This window comes from Vicia villosa, unplaced genomic scaffold (genome assembly GCF_029867415.1).
Source record: "Vicia villosa cultivar HV-30 ecotype Madison, WI unplaced genomic scaffold, Vvil1.0 ctg.000212F_1_1, whole genome shotgun sequence".
NCBI lineage: Eukaryota > Viridiplantae > Streptophyta > Magnoliopsida > Fabales > Fabaceae > Vicia > Vicia villosa.
The window spans coordinates 1,142,387-1,157,544 of record NW_026705078.1 but is presented as its reverse complement, the minus strand read 5'-3'; the positions used below and the strand labels follow the sequence as shown (position 1 = coordinate 1,157,544).

The 15,158-nt window shown below is 36.1% G+C and overlaps 1 pseudogene; it reads right to left on the bottom strand.

Annotated features, from left to right (window-relative positions):
• Positions 1 to 7,243: 7,243 nt before the first annotated feature.
• Positions 7,244 to 9,100, bottom strand: LOC131625393 (uncharacterized; annotated as a pseudogene).
• Between the last annotated feature and the right edge of the window lie 6,058 nt (positions 9,101 to 15,158).

Here is a 15,158-nt window from a genome sequence, read left to right as displayed (position 1 = left end):
AATATACTTCATTTACATTTCAAAATATAATATACTGATAGATAGATATGTATATACATGTTTCTCTAATATTGGAAAATGTCATGAACAGCAACACATATATTATATGAACATTAAATTAAAATATTATATGTTTCTCTATGTAGAATCACGTATATGAACATGAACAGCAACACACAAACAGCAGCACCGGAGTGACGACTGTGCAAGCATTACCGCCCTTCAATGGGCCTGTTAATACAGCAACTCAAATAACAACATACGACAACCACATAAATTCCAGTTTTCCGGAGCAATTTAACACAACAACCACAAAACCTAAATCCCTAATTTCCAGCAATAATTAACACAAGTTAATGCAATAATTTACACACCCAATTCCCCCACATACAAGATTTCATAAGCCCCATTATAGGAAGAGAACCCCACCCTTACCTTATTCAATTTGAGGCAACTTGTTGGGTCTCCAATTTGGCACCATAGATGGAAATCTTCAAGCTTTGTTCATCTTCTCCAAAACTTGCCTCTTTCTCTTCTATTCTTGTTTTCTCCAAAAATGACAACTACTCTTTCTCATCTCTAAAACCCTAATATAAAACCAATTGGGCTTAGTGTTTAAATCCTCTCTTTATTTAATATCCTCCAAAATCAATTTAGGCCCAATAAGAGATATAACTCAAATAATCAATTATATCACTTATAATAATTCCTTCAATATAATAATTCCGACTTATAAATAATATTATTCTTAATATTATTTTCCGACTATCCGACTTCAATTTATATAATTCCAAATATGCTCTTAAATAACACCGACAATCCAAATTCAACTAAATCAAATATTTAAATCCTTCAATAATTTAATTAATCAATTTAATTAAATTCGGGGTGTTACAACTCTCCCCCACTTAGAATATTTTCGTCCTCGAAAATTGGCTCAACACCATCCAAACACAAACTTCGTATCCAAATATCAATCTCTAAATCGCGTTTGGTAACACTTCGGTCACTACCTCTTCGTCACAACAATGATTCTCATGAACATAAACACATTACAGTTCTTACCAGTTTTGCAATAATCAACGACTCAATGCAGTATTTTGGCGCATCACACTTATTTCAACAGTTCATCAACCCAAATATCAAGATAACTCATCTTTACCGACTTCTGGCATATAGTTTCTTACTCCCTCAAGCCTTACAACAACAGTGTCACCTAAGGCTTCCGCTGCTCAACTCTGATAATTCTCTTTTAAGTCACCATTCTCGATAAAATTCCGTCCACTTATATGGTTCACAAATTCTCGATCCAATACAAACTTTCTTCAATACTCATCTCCACATCGTTGTTTACTTGATAATTCCAATCTTTCACTTTGTGGCACTTGCTTGCATAAAACGTACCACACCGATTGTTAATCTCATCTAATTCTAACTCAACCATCCCTCTTATCGAGCTACACAAACCAATGAACGACCATCTTCACGATAAAATATAAATACTCTTTCCACACTTTTAAGACAACAAGACAAATCTATAACATCCAACACGAGTTTCGTCTACTATTAACAATAGATTGAGGGTGATCAGTTCCCCAATTTGTCAATTTAGTATTCGACAACCATTGTGGAGTATAAATCGTTGTTACATCATAACAGCGCCCTTTCCGAATTTCCTCTTAAATCCAATAACATGAGTAGCATCACACAGTTTGTTTCGTCTCAACCGAAGTCCTCCACCCGATAAACTGGCGATAGAAAATTCCATACACTCCTTCTTTTATACACGCCGCCACTTTTGGCATCCCAAATACGACTTCTATCATCCCTAAGTCTGACTTTTTCTTCGCTACTACTTCACTCTTCCTTAAAAGTCATCAGTACTCAAATCATCTTTAATACCGAACATCTTTTTATCTCATCTTAATCATCAACAACAAGTTTTGCTTAACTTCGCTTCAGACATTAGCGGTAATAACCGTTCTTATTCAACACGCTTACACATCGACTATGTCCGTTAATCACTTATGCGAGTCCAACATAAAGTCTACCGCAACTTTATCACCTTAACACTTGTCAAACGCAAGCATCAGACGCAAAGTTTAAACACACCGACAAGTTCCCATATAGCAAGTGTTCTTGCAGGTCCTCGTATTGTTAGATCTCATATAGTATGTTTTAGCTTTAACTTGATCTTATCAAAACATTGGGAAAAGCATTCAGTACAACTGACAGCATATTCCATCACATCAAAATAAACCAACGAGCATCTATTCAAAAGATAATGATCATCTACTCAAAGGACTATCTTCTGGTCTCCTCAAAGTACACTGCCGGCTATAACAGATTGTTCATCTACTCAAAAGACTGGCTTCTGGTCTCCTCAAAGTACACATCAAGCTAAGAAAATATATTTTATTATCTTGCAAGTACAAACGGTCATATTCCTTCTAGCTCCTATATAACAAGCACCTCTTGCTAAGAAAAACATAACTTTCTCATCCAAGCCTAATCTCATTTTGAATCAAAGTCAAAAAGCTTATCTTATTCATAAGAAGAGGAAGAAATACTTATCACTGCCAAATAGTGAATCATCTTCAAATCATACATTAAACACCTTTGTATATCCTTAAGAGATATAAAATCTTGTTTGTAACAAAAGAGAAAGAAAGTTCTAAAGTGATACTTTAGTGTGTGTAAAAGCCTTTTGAGGTTGTGTAAAGCATAACATTTTTATCCCTGGTTTAAAGGATAAAAGTGTAAGATATAAGAAAATCTCACTGTGTGTGGGGACTGGACTAACCGTTTTGGTGAACCAGTATAAACCTTTGTGTGTTCTTTTTTACCAGTCTTATATTTCCTTATATCTTTCTCTCACACTTAAACTAAAATTTTAAGAGGTCACTATTCAAACCCCCCCCTTTCTAGTGACATTTATTTACAACAATAAGACCAACAAGTATAGGCTTCCACTTCTTGAAATTGTTGGTGGTACTTCTATAGAGAATACTTATTCAGTGGGATTTGCATTTTTGGAATTTGAAAAAGAGGTCAACATTACATAGGCCTTGAAAATATGCAAGACTTTGTTGAAGGATCAAGAAACATATCGAAAGTAATTGTCACCGATAGAGACATGGAACTAGTGAATTCGGTTGCAAAGGTGTTTCCTACATCGTACGCATTACTTTATTGATATCACATAACAAAAAATGTGAGGAGTCAGCTCAAACCCGCGGTAGGCACCAAATAAATCAAGACTGAAGACGAAAAAATGGTCAAACTAGGTGTGGTAGTGAAAAAGATAATGGGTACATAGACAAGTATATTAAATTCATCCACTAAAGACTTGTATGTTGCCTTTGTAATGCATTTGAGGAGTGTGTGTTCCAAATATCCAGATTTCCATAAATACGTTGAGAGTATTATTCTTGACCAAGTGAAGGAAAATATTGTTTATGGTTGGACTGATCAGTTTAGACACCTCAGCAACACAACAACCAATAGAGTCGAGTTTGCACATTCGGCATTGAAGAAATGGTTGGGTGATAGTAAGGGTGATTTTTTTAGAAAGTGGAACGCCGTGAACGAAATGCTCCAAAACCAACATACTGAAATAAAAACTACTTTTGGTCGGAGCATTACCGTGCAAGAAAACCGATTCAAAGACAACATTCTCTATTCACTATTGGTTAGGTGTGTCTCTCGGTCGGGATTGAATTTCATCTTTCATGAAGTGATGCGAGCAGAACAGACAGGTACGGATAAGGCAAAGTATAGATGTACAACTAGGAAGAATTAAGTTCTACCATGTACTTGTCTCATTGCAAAAAAAAAAATCAAGATTAATTCCCTGATACGTATGGATGAAATGTACAGTCATTGGAAAAGACTTTGGTTTGATGATGGCGGTGGAATAAATGATGGTAAAACATGTATAACTATCGAGACAGAGTGGTAAATAATCCAAGATAAATTTTTTAAGACAAATGATGTAACACCTAAGGCCAACGAGGGTGGGGAGTGGTTGTCGGTGCACGAGGCATGACATTGAGACACTCCCGGGCTGAAGAGGGCGAGGATTGGTCGCCGAATTCACATCAGAATGAGAGGGATCCTGGGGCTATGTAGGTATGAGACTGCATGGTTGAAGTAAGGCTTATAACGATTGATTGGCACTACCTATACCAACAAGATGCATCTTCTTTTCGGTAGCCTAATAGATAAGAACTCTATAGTTAAGCGTGCTTGACTTGGAGTAGTATTTGGATGGGTAATCTTTTGGGTAGTTTCTTGGAAAGCGTGTGAGTGAGGGTAAAATATGCTGAAAAGACCCGTGTTGGTTTATCGGGTCAGTCAGTAATCCAGAAAGCAATCTAGGGAATTACATATGACACCATGAAATTGCACAACAATGAGTAGTTGAGGAAGATTGCCTATTTGGAAACCACATATTTGAAACCTCTTTCGAAACTGGTTAAAACCAAAGGTGCCGCTAAAAAGGTAAAACTGATTCAAGATGTCAATTCAACAAAGCGGTCTCCATCATACTTTGAGCATGTTGATTCACATTTTCCAAATTCTCCAACTCTGAAATCTCAAAAAGTGTGCACAAGGGTGCTCGAATCAGCAAACCACCTCCTTCACCATCGATGTCGAAGATTCAATTTATTGAAGAAACGTTGTTTTTTATGCACAAACACATTATGCGGGTAGTGAATGTTAAGGATGATGGTAATTGCAGTTTTGGGGCCGTATCTGGATTGCTCAGTAAAGGAGAAGAGAATCACCAATTTGTCTGTATAGCCCTTTTAAAGAGATGACGATGCATAGGGAATTCTACACAAAGTTATACTGGACAAAATACTTTTTATTCAATTCAACATGCACTTATTCCTTATGTTAGTCGTCCCGCACCCTTTTCAAAATGGATGCACTTCTCTCGAAGACATTTTTTCAACTTCAGAGTGGTCCACCTAAAGACCCTTCTGGATGCATCATGTGCATAAGGTGGCTTTCAAAATCTTTATATTTTGTTGAGGTTTATTTCAAACCTGAGTGTCCAATACTAGCTACGTCGTTGGAGTGGACGAAACATTCAACAAATGAGGCGAAAACTTGGTCGAATCAATTTCTAGAGAGGATGGAAGAATTCGCCAAATTGAGCGAGCTTGAGCGAGCCTTTACAATTTAATAAATAAGTAATATATAACTTCAACAATGATGGTGTAATTCTTGATTAAATTTTATGGTTTGCTTATGATTTAAATTGTATGTGCTAGTATACTAAGATTCTGATTTGATTATGGTGCAGGTATGTTTCAGATATACATATCTGAATAAACCTCATGTAATTAAAAAACAATCAGGAACATTTTCAGATATTCATCTCTAAAGTCGCCCTTTTTGTAAAAAAAATTGTGATTTATTCGGAGATACATATCTGAAACGTATAGGGTGCCTCTCAATCAATTTTTTCTACACAACACACAAAAACCAGAGAATGAATTCATATCCCCACCTTGTTTTTTTGTATTTCAATGGCGAGAAGCTGCCACTTTCATTTAGTATCACTGAGGAAACATCCCTCACATATCTGATATCCAAACTAAATACTCTCCTGCGCTTTTTCAGAAAATTGCGGAGTTGTCAAACTCGAGTATCGGGTCACCCTCATTTGACAGCAATGGGAAGATACATTTCACTAAGTTTGAACTGAAGATGGGTGAAGATTTAAAACTTACGTGGAGTGTTTTTTCCCGTTATGAATCAAAGTGTCAGAATGAAGTGGATGCAGAGATTCAAAGATCCGTCTAGGATATAATCATTATGTTGCAACATCCCGGTTATAACAATATGTAATATTGAATTTATTTTAATGACTATCTATGTAATGTTGAGTGTTTTAATTTAATGTCAAGTTGATGTTGGTGTTTGTTTCGTTTTTAATTCAATGCTACTGTCATGTTTCTGGTTTTTTTGTTGATTTGTAATATCAGGTAATTTCGGAGATACATCTCCAAAATATACATTTGCATATGCATCTCCAAATTAATTTTATGTTACAATTACAAAATGGTGTGTTCGAAAATATATCTCTAAATTTTGAAAGACATTTTAAACTTTTCACGAGAGATCTGGAAGAAGGTTAAAGGGTGTAAAGAGAAATTCCCAAAAGAAATTGCCATTAATTTTACAATATATTATGCAGCATTTTTACAAAGAATAAATGACCACATTGCATTAAGTGAGTCTTATAATGAACCGTGGTACACTGTTGGTGACCTGAAATTGGAATGATATAAACATCTATAAGCAGAACTCATATGTTGTTAATCTGATGTGTTTTCAATAAATGATTTTTTCTTTATTTATTTAACATAAGCAGTATTTTCAAGATCTCAAACACTTAATTCATTGGTGGCAGTAGAAAATATTAACTATTCAGATGACCAATGCTATGTTTATTTTTTTATATAAATAAATTTGAGCAAAAACTACATATGAATGCTTATCCGAAATATTCCACTTTTATCACTTACATTGCCAATAACTTCATACTCCAACTTTATCAAAAATAGAAACTAAAATTATTTGATTGTTTGATCTGTTTCATTTTAAGAAACAATATATCATTTTAAGAAACAATATATGCAGCAGAACTCTAATCAAACTCATTTTGAAAATGAATAAGCATTATAGAGTTGTCCTGCTTGTTTCAACAATGGCGAGTAAGCATGGTTGTATACCAAACAACGTTTAGATGAAACAATATATTTTAGTTTTCTATTGATGAAAGTTTCAGAATGCTGAACAAGATATTTGAATTCCTGCCCCGGGTAATAGGAGTCACAACTCACAAACTTCAATTCAGTTCTTAGTAAAGATTATGAAAATCTCCAAAATGAGTTGAACAAATTGGATTTCGACCAGTCCACATCATAATATGAACAAGATTGCACCAATCTTCAATGAGCAGCATTTTTTAACTTCACCACTAGAAGGCATTGTATAACAACAACAATAGCATAAATGAGATACCTCAACAATCAAGAATGAATTCCAGAAAAAAAATAATCAGAATATAAATTGCAGCAATGCAAAGTAGATCAAATTACCCTCAACTTGTGAACATATTGTTAGGACTACCCACCAACCATAATTGAGTTGGAATTATTAGCTCTACGTGCTAATAGAAAATAGAGATGTGGAGTTTTTGCAACATAAATTATAAAAGATTTAGAACCTCATACTAACAACCCCATTTGTTTCAAGCAATAATCATGCAAAGTTTTGCTTCAATGAGAATAAACCTATTGAGTACAACACAAGAATCTTGTCCACGTAATATATAAGTCAAAACAAAGCAATGAAAAACTATACAATTCAAAACTGCATATAACATCCAACTGCTTGCATTACATAATAATTTGAACAAACATACACAATTTTTTTTGAAGTTATTCCACAAAAGTAAATCTGAAAACAAAAACACCTTACATTTGAGAGCTCAAACTTTAACAACATTGTTTCATAATACTAGCAGAGAAGGCATCCATGACTCAAGAGTTCCCTCTCTCCGTCGTTGAAGCGATAACACAGTGGAACAACTATTTTTCTTAATGATGGCCTTGATAATATCATTGAGGAAATAACCTTAGGACGCACTTTATAGCATTCTCTCAAATTAATATCTCTTAGTCGTGTGCAGTTTTCCACCACATGCCACACTCCCGTATTTGAGACATTAATACAATTTGTGAGTAACATATGGAAAAGCCCGGGACAACTCTTTGAGATCACACGGAGTTCTGCGTTATTAACTCCTGTGTGTGACAAGTTCAACACCTCCAATTTAGGAGCCTCAAAGCTCATTCCAAGCAGATTCACTTTTGAACAATGGGCTAGGTTCAAATGCCTAATTTTAACACATCTCCTTAAAACTTCACAAATTCCTTGAGATATCTGATTGCAATGACTTAAATCAAGTAGTTGTAAACTGGGGAAAATGGAAGCAAAGAGTATGATGCTTTCATCACTTAACCATGTATTCCAACCAAACATAGAGACTTCAATTGAGGACTTACAATCATTAAAGAAATAGAATTATCCACACTCTCTTCCCGCATATATGAATCATCCAATTGAGGGTATTCCATTCTGATAGAGCTAAGTGAAGGACAGTTTCTAAGGAGTACAAACAAATTTGAACAATTGTCTGTTTTATTAGTAAAGTGTAAAGACCTGAATTTCGGTCTCTCCCGAATAGCAGATAGGATTCCGTCGATGGTTAGGTTAAAACAGTCAAATATGATGGCCTCTTCAAGAAACTTACAGTTGCAGAACAAATGGAAAAGCAATTGATGGTTCATGTAAGGATGAGTAGAGAGATTAAACTTGCGGAGTTTGGAAAGTTTAAAAGAGAGAGTCTTTATGGCATCAATGAAGCTAGTCTGACGGAAGAACATTTCAATTCTGCCGAGTTCAAGTTCTTCGAGGAAAGGAAAGCAATCGACAATTAGTAACAAGTCAGTGGTCTTGATAGAATCCATATTGGAACAATTGAGAGATGTCAGAGTTGTAATATTTTGAGAAGTTAGTTTCAATGAGAAACGAGAGATTTGGTGGAGAAACGCGTTGCAATCAGCACGGAAGCTAGGGTTGAGGTTGAGATGTGTGATGTTGGGGAATCTTTGAAATAGGAGAGGGATGAAAGGGAGTGTTGTGTTGTGGATAGCGATGAAGGATCGGAGACGGTTGGTGATGGAGAGGAACTGCTTGGAAACTAGGGAGAGAGACTTGAAGTAGTGGTTGTGTTTATCGTCTTCGTCGTCGTTGAGGAATTTCAAGATGCATTCCCAACACTCTTCAGGTAAATGAAGATTTGCTGCTCCCGCCATTATGGTTTCCGGCTACTCGACTACTTCAGTGGTGGTCACGCCATTAAATGAAGATATGCTTCTGCCGCCATTATGTTTTCCGGCTACTTGGCTACTTCAATGGTGGTCACGCCATTTGTGACGATGGCAGATTTTATGGGTTAGGTTAGAAAGATTGAAATGCCAAATTTTGGTCTAAGGTGTTTTTAATGGATTAAAAAAGAGAGACCATCAAATAAAGATTTTGGGAATTTTTACCCAAATAACCAAAATATTCAACTTTAATAAGCCATTTTTTTTTAAAGCAACAGACAAATATATTATAGATCAACCACCAACAAGTACAAAGTTACAAAACCAAAAACAAAGAAAATTACAAACCGATTGGAACTTTAAGATAAGTAAAACAATGGGTTATTGCTAAATTCATAAAAAATACAATTGGAATGTGTAATTTTCCCAATGAACGACCACCTCCAAATTAGGGCCTTACAACTCCAAACCACGTCCCTCGAGTTCCAAGAAGTATTGTTGAAGACTATATCATTCCTACGAAGCCAAAGACTCCAAATAATAGCCAACCAAATGATTCCCTCCTTTCCTCTTTTAACTTTCTTATATCGGCAAAAAGAACTCCAATGACATCCTTAAAATTCGAAAAGCTTTGATAATTCATTCCTATCCAAACTGACAACTCCCTCCAAACAATACCAGAATTCCGACAAGATAAGAAATAATGCAATAACGATTCATGACAATCACCACAAAAAGAACATTCTAAATTCGAGGAAGAATTAAGAATACCTTTACACAAAAGCGAGTCTTTCGTCGGTAGCTTATTGAGGAAACACCTCCAACCAAACGCCTTAACTTTTAAAGGCACATCCACCTTCCATAAAGCACTAAAAGCCGATTGAAAGCGATTTTCCGGGCCAAGAGGAATATGCTGCAAATTCAACCAATTATAACAAGAAGATACAACAAAAATCCCATCCTCACAATGCTGCCACCTAACCGTGTCGGGGCTGTCGGGCCGCAAAACAGCTTCAGCATCCAGCATCATACACAACCGAATCAACTCAGCATTCGGGTGAATCAAAGAGGCTGCCGGAATACCAAAATCCCCCCAGAGCCACCTCCCCTCACTCCAACCACCCATGGCACCGATAGAAGCACCTTGTCAAAGAGATACATTAAATAGATCCGGGAAGAGATTCTTTAAAATTCCTCCGTTCAACCAATTAGCATGCCAAAAAGAAGTACAAAAACCATTTCCAACCTGAAAAATAAAATTGTTAGTAAAAAAATCGTTTGGTAACTTAATACCCAACGAAGATAAATCCGCCCACCACACCGAAGAAGCTTTATGCTTCACACAATAATTTATTCCACCGCTTGCCCTTAATTTCACATCCACATACCGCGCCTTTAAAACCCGAAACCACAACTCATTAGAAGCACCAAAAATCCTCCAATTCCATTTCAAAAGAAGGACTTTGTTAAACTCCTCCAACCTTCTAAAACCAAGCCCCCCTTTATCCATTGGAAGACACAAGTCGTTCCAACTCACCCAATGCACCTTCCTCTTCTCCTCTGTTCCACCCCACAAAAAGTTACTTTGCAGTTTATTCAATTCTCCGATCACTTTCTTAGGAGCTTTGTAAAAAGAGAAGGTGAAAATGGACAAACTACTCAACACCGATTTAAGAAGTGTGTTCCTCCCTCCTAAACTAATCCACCGGCCTTTCGAAGAGTTCAATCTCCTCCTAACATTATCCAAAAGAGGTTTCCAAGAAGAAACCCTCCTAGGATTTGAACCAATATAAATCCCGAGGAATTTGAACTTTTTATCCTCCGTCCTACAAGAAAGGAAATTCGTAGCAACTCCCATAAAGTGAGGATTAATGTTAATACCAATCAACTTACTCTTATGGTAGTTAATACCCAATCCCGACACCATTTCAAAACCCCTCAAAACCGACTTTATAGCCCATAGATGCTTCCAACTCCCATCCCCTATTAACAAAGTGTCATCCGCAAATTGGAGCATATCTATAAAGCATCTACCGTTCACATTAATACCTACATAATCACCGTTTTCCACCGCTCTTCCCACCATAGCCTTTAAACCTTCCGCTACTATAACAAAAAGAAAAGGAGAAATCGGATCTCCTTGACGAATTCCCCTTTCCACGACAAACTCCTTAGTTGGGCTACCGTTAACAAGAATCGACATTTTACTCGAGAAAACCACCGCCTCCTGTTGGCTGGAGATTTCGTTTAGAGAAAATATTCTTTGAAGGGTTAGAATTCGAAGAAAGATGGTTACTGATGACCATTTCTGAGATTAAAAATGGCTACTGATGGCCATGTTTCGAGGATTTTGTTTAAGTTGGAGTGAAGATGGTTAGAATCAGAGCTAATTCGAAGTGAATTATCTTTAAGACTTAAACATTTTGCGAAATACGAAGGGTACTGAAGCTTAACGTGTTTTCGTGGCATTCTCGGTTCTGATCACGTTGCCACGTATCGAAAGAGGATTCAGGCGGGAGGATTTGAATTTCGAAGTATTCTGTGTAACCGAACAAGGACAGATGGCATCCCAGGGATTCTTGTGAGCAACGTGGCATTAGATTAGTGTAGGACCGTTAGGGTCGAAATTAGTATAAATAAGGGTCTTAATGTTAGGATTCCGTGTGTTCATTTTGTACAAATCACTCACAAATCACTCACAAATCACTCAAGTATCAAGTGTTAAGAGAACGAGTTCGCTGAGAAATGTACGTATGACACCAACACCATTTTAAATACATTTGTATCTTTCTTTATTCAAGTATCTTTTCAATTTCTTTATCTTTTTCATTTACCTTTCATTTCGAAGCATTTTTACATTTCTGCATTTAACATTCTAGCACGTTATATTCTTGCACTTTACATTTCTGCAATCTACACGCTTTTATTTATGTTTTCTTTGTCGAAAGTTATATTAACATGTATAACGAGTGTTGTTTCACATGAATTGTCATACGATCATATTACAAACGAGTTTTTCGAAGCCAGAACAAACAAACATGAACCAAATCATATCAAAAGACAATTGTTTGACTATGTCCTAGGATCAATCTAGTCGATCCTGCGAGTAACCAAAGTATATTTTATAGTTTGGAGGACTAGCGGTTGTTTACCGGAAATAACCGTAAACACCTTCATCCAAGACATCCACACTTTCCCAAACCCCAACCTCCGCAACATATACCTAAGGAAAATCCAACTCACTTTGTCGTAAGCTTTTTCAAAATCAACCTTAAAGAGAAGACACTCCTTATCTTCCTTACTAGCATAATCCACCACCTCATTAGCAATAAGCACACCATCAATCATTTGTCTCCCCGGGACGAAAGCGTTTTGACAATTGGAAATAATCGAAGATTAATTTTTTTTTATCCTACTAGCCAAAAGCTTCGCAATAATCTTGTAAATGCATCCCATAAGGAAAATGGGACGATAATTGTAACACCCCGAAAATTATTTCTAATTATTTAATTTAAATAGGAAAATTATTTAATTGGAATAATTGATTTTATGAGGAACATTGAGAAATATTGGAAAATAGTTATTGGACCCTGTGTGATGTTAGTAAGAAGGAGGTGTTAAGTTAGTAAAGCCCATTACTAATTTAATGTTATTTTTATAAAATAATAAGGAGCTGGAGGAAAGGAAAAAGGAACGTGAAAAGCAGAACAGAAGAGACGAGAGATTGGGAAGTTGATACGTGAAGAGGAACAAAGAGGAAGAAGACCAATCAAGAATCCTTGACCAAGGTAAGGGGTGATTACTCTAATTATATGGTATTATGATTTTGATGATGATAGGATTGAATTAAGGAATTAGAATCTCTATTTGGGATGTTAGGTTTTGTGAAATACCAACACCGACATGTATGATTTGATGAATTGACTGCAATTGATGATGTAGTATTGTTACATGGTGTTATGGTATGTTGTTTGTGCATTAGAATAATGTATATGGAGTATTTTGATGTTATTGGTGATCAATTTCGTAATGGTATGAGTTGGTATGTGTTTGGGATGCATAAAAGCCTTAAAAATCATGTTTTTCAGCTTCTGGGTTCGTGGGAACCGGTTCCCATGTGGGAGGAACCGGGTTCCACTGTGTTAGAACGTTAAAAATAGCATTTTTGGGTCCAGGAACCGGTTCCCATGTGGGACGAACCGGGTTCCAGTACAAATTCCAGCAGCACGTTTTGAAAACTGTTCTAACTTCAAACAGCCCTAATTTTCAAACCGTAAGTCCGTTTTAGACGCCGTTTTGGACGTTGTTTCTTAAATTAAAAACTCTATAATATAAAGTAAAGGAAACAACAATAACTTGATTTTATTTTGGAAATCTTGATTTATTTCGTTTGTGGCGTGTTTTGTACATTGTGTGCATGATTTGGTTAATGTGACAATGTGGTGACGTTATAATGATATAACTGTGATTTGACGTTATATGTGGTGTGAATTATATATGATATAATTGTAGATGGTGCTGAAATCGAATATATTATTTGGTGTTGCTTTTGGTGAGTTATTGGTAATGACATTGTTCATTTTGATCATGTGGTGATTGTTGTGATCGCATAATGATGATTGATTTGTTTTGAATGATGCATGATACATGTACATACTTATTGGTGATAACTATGTTGAGTTATGTGAGACGATGTTGCTCATCGGATTGGTGATGTTGTAAGTATGTCATATGTGTGCATTCATTCATACGCATTTTTGGTGATGGATCCCGGTGATGAAATGGATCAAAATGGTGGGCATAATTCCCATTGTGTGGAATTTGTGCTGGTTAAACTGTATCTCGGTGATGAAAAAGATCAGTTGGATGGGTGTATCCCATGTATGGTACCACATGCATAAAAGTCTGCATGGTCTTTGTATAAATTGTGACATGTCAGGATGAATTCCGGTGTTATGATTGTGTTGTGTTATTGGTGCATACTTTCGACTTGTGTTTGTGATTGGTATGAATTGATAAATCTGAATATGCTAAGTAGGGTGGATAATTGCTTATGAATTCTATATCGGACGATTTATAATGCTATTTAATTATGATGTAGTCTCACCCTTACTTTAATGATTTCAGATTGAAGTAGCGGCCTAAGCAATCGGTGAGGATGACTCGTAGAGTTTATCCGGTTATGTTGGGTCGTGTCGGTCATGCTCTGATCTTGTAACACTGGGGGACGATAGTCTTAGAGTTTACTTGTGATACACTATTTTGCCATTATTGTATAATGTACCGTTGATTTTATCAGAAATGTTTTATAACATTGTTGAATGAGCTTCCGCTGTGTTGAACATGTATTTTGATATTTTTGGATTATTGCTAATAAAGCATGACAAACGACTTGGTATTCTATTTCTTTTATTAATTGTAGCATCCTTGCTGTGTATTTACTCTGATTTTTATTATATTTCTGCGGGGGTTTAGAAGGGTGTTACAATAATCATCAAGGCCTAACGGATTATCATTCTTCGGGATTAGAGAGAGGAACGAGGAAGTAATACATTTGGAAAGAACCGCACCGGAAAAGAAATCATTAAAACAAGATAGAACATCTTCTTTTAAAAAAGATCAACACTTCTTAATAAAAAGAAGAGAAATCTCGTCCGGACCCATGCTTTTAGAGCCGTCACAACTCCACACCGCCTCTTTTATCTCCTCAATCAAAAAAGGAACCTCAAGAGATAGACTTTCTTCCTCGCTCAAAGATTTAAAACCAATACCATCCAACAAAGGTCTAACACGATGCTCATCCTTAAATTTGGCTTCGAAGTGATCTCTCACAACCTTCTTCATATCTTTGATCGAGTTCACTACCCCCTCATTAGAATTTAAAGAGCTAATGTGATTTCTCCTCCTCCTTTCTTTCATAGTTCTATGGAAATAACGACTATTAGAGTCCTCATCATTAATCCACTTTAATCTTGCTTTTTGAATAAGCATGTTCTCCTTTAACTTGAGATTAAACCAAATACTCTTTGAAGCTTTAATCTTATTTAAGTGAGTCTCTTCCTCCCAATACTCCCTATCATCATTATCATTCAACACTCTAACCCCCTCCTCAACATCCAAATCAATTTTGCCAAAAACATTCTTTTCCCACCACTTCAACCTATCTTTAATCAAAACTTCTCTTTCAAAACATAATCTCCTCTCCCTTGCACATCTAAGCTCTTCCACTCTTCCTCAACAAAAGAA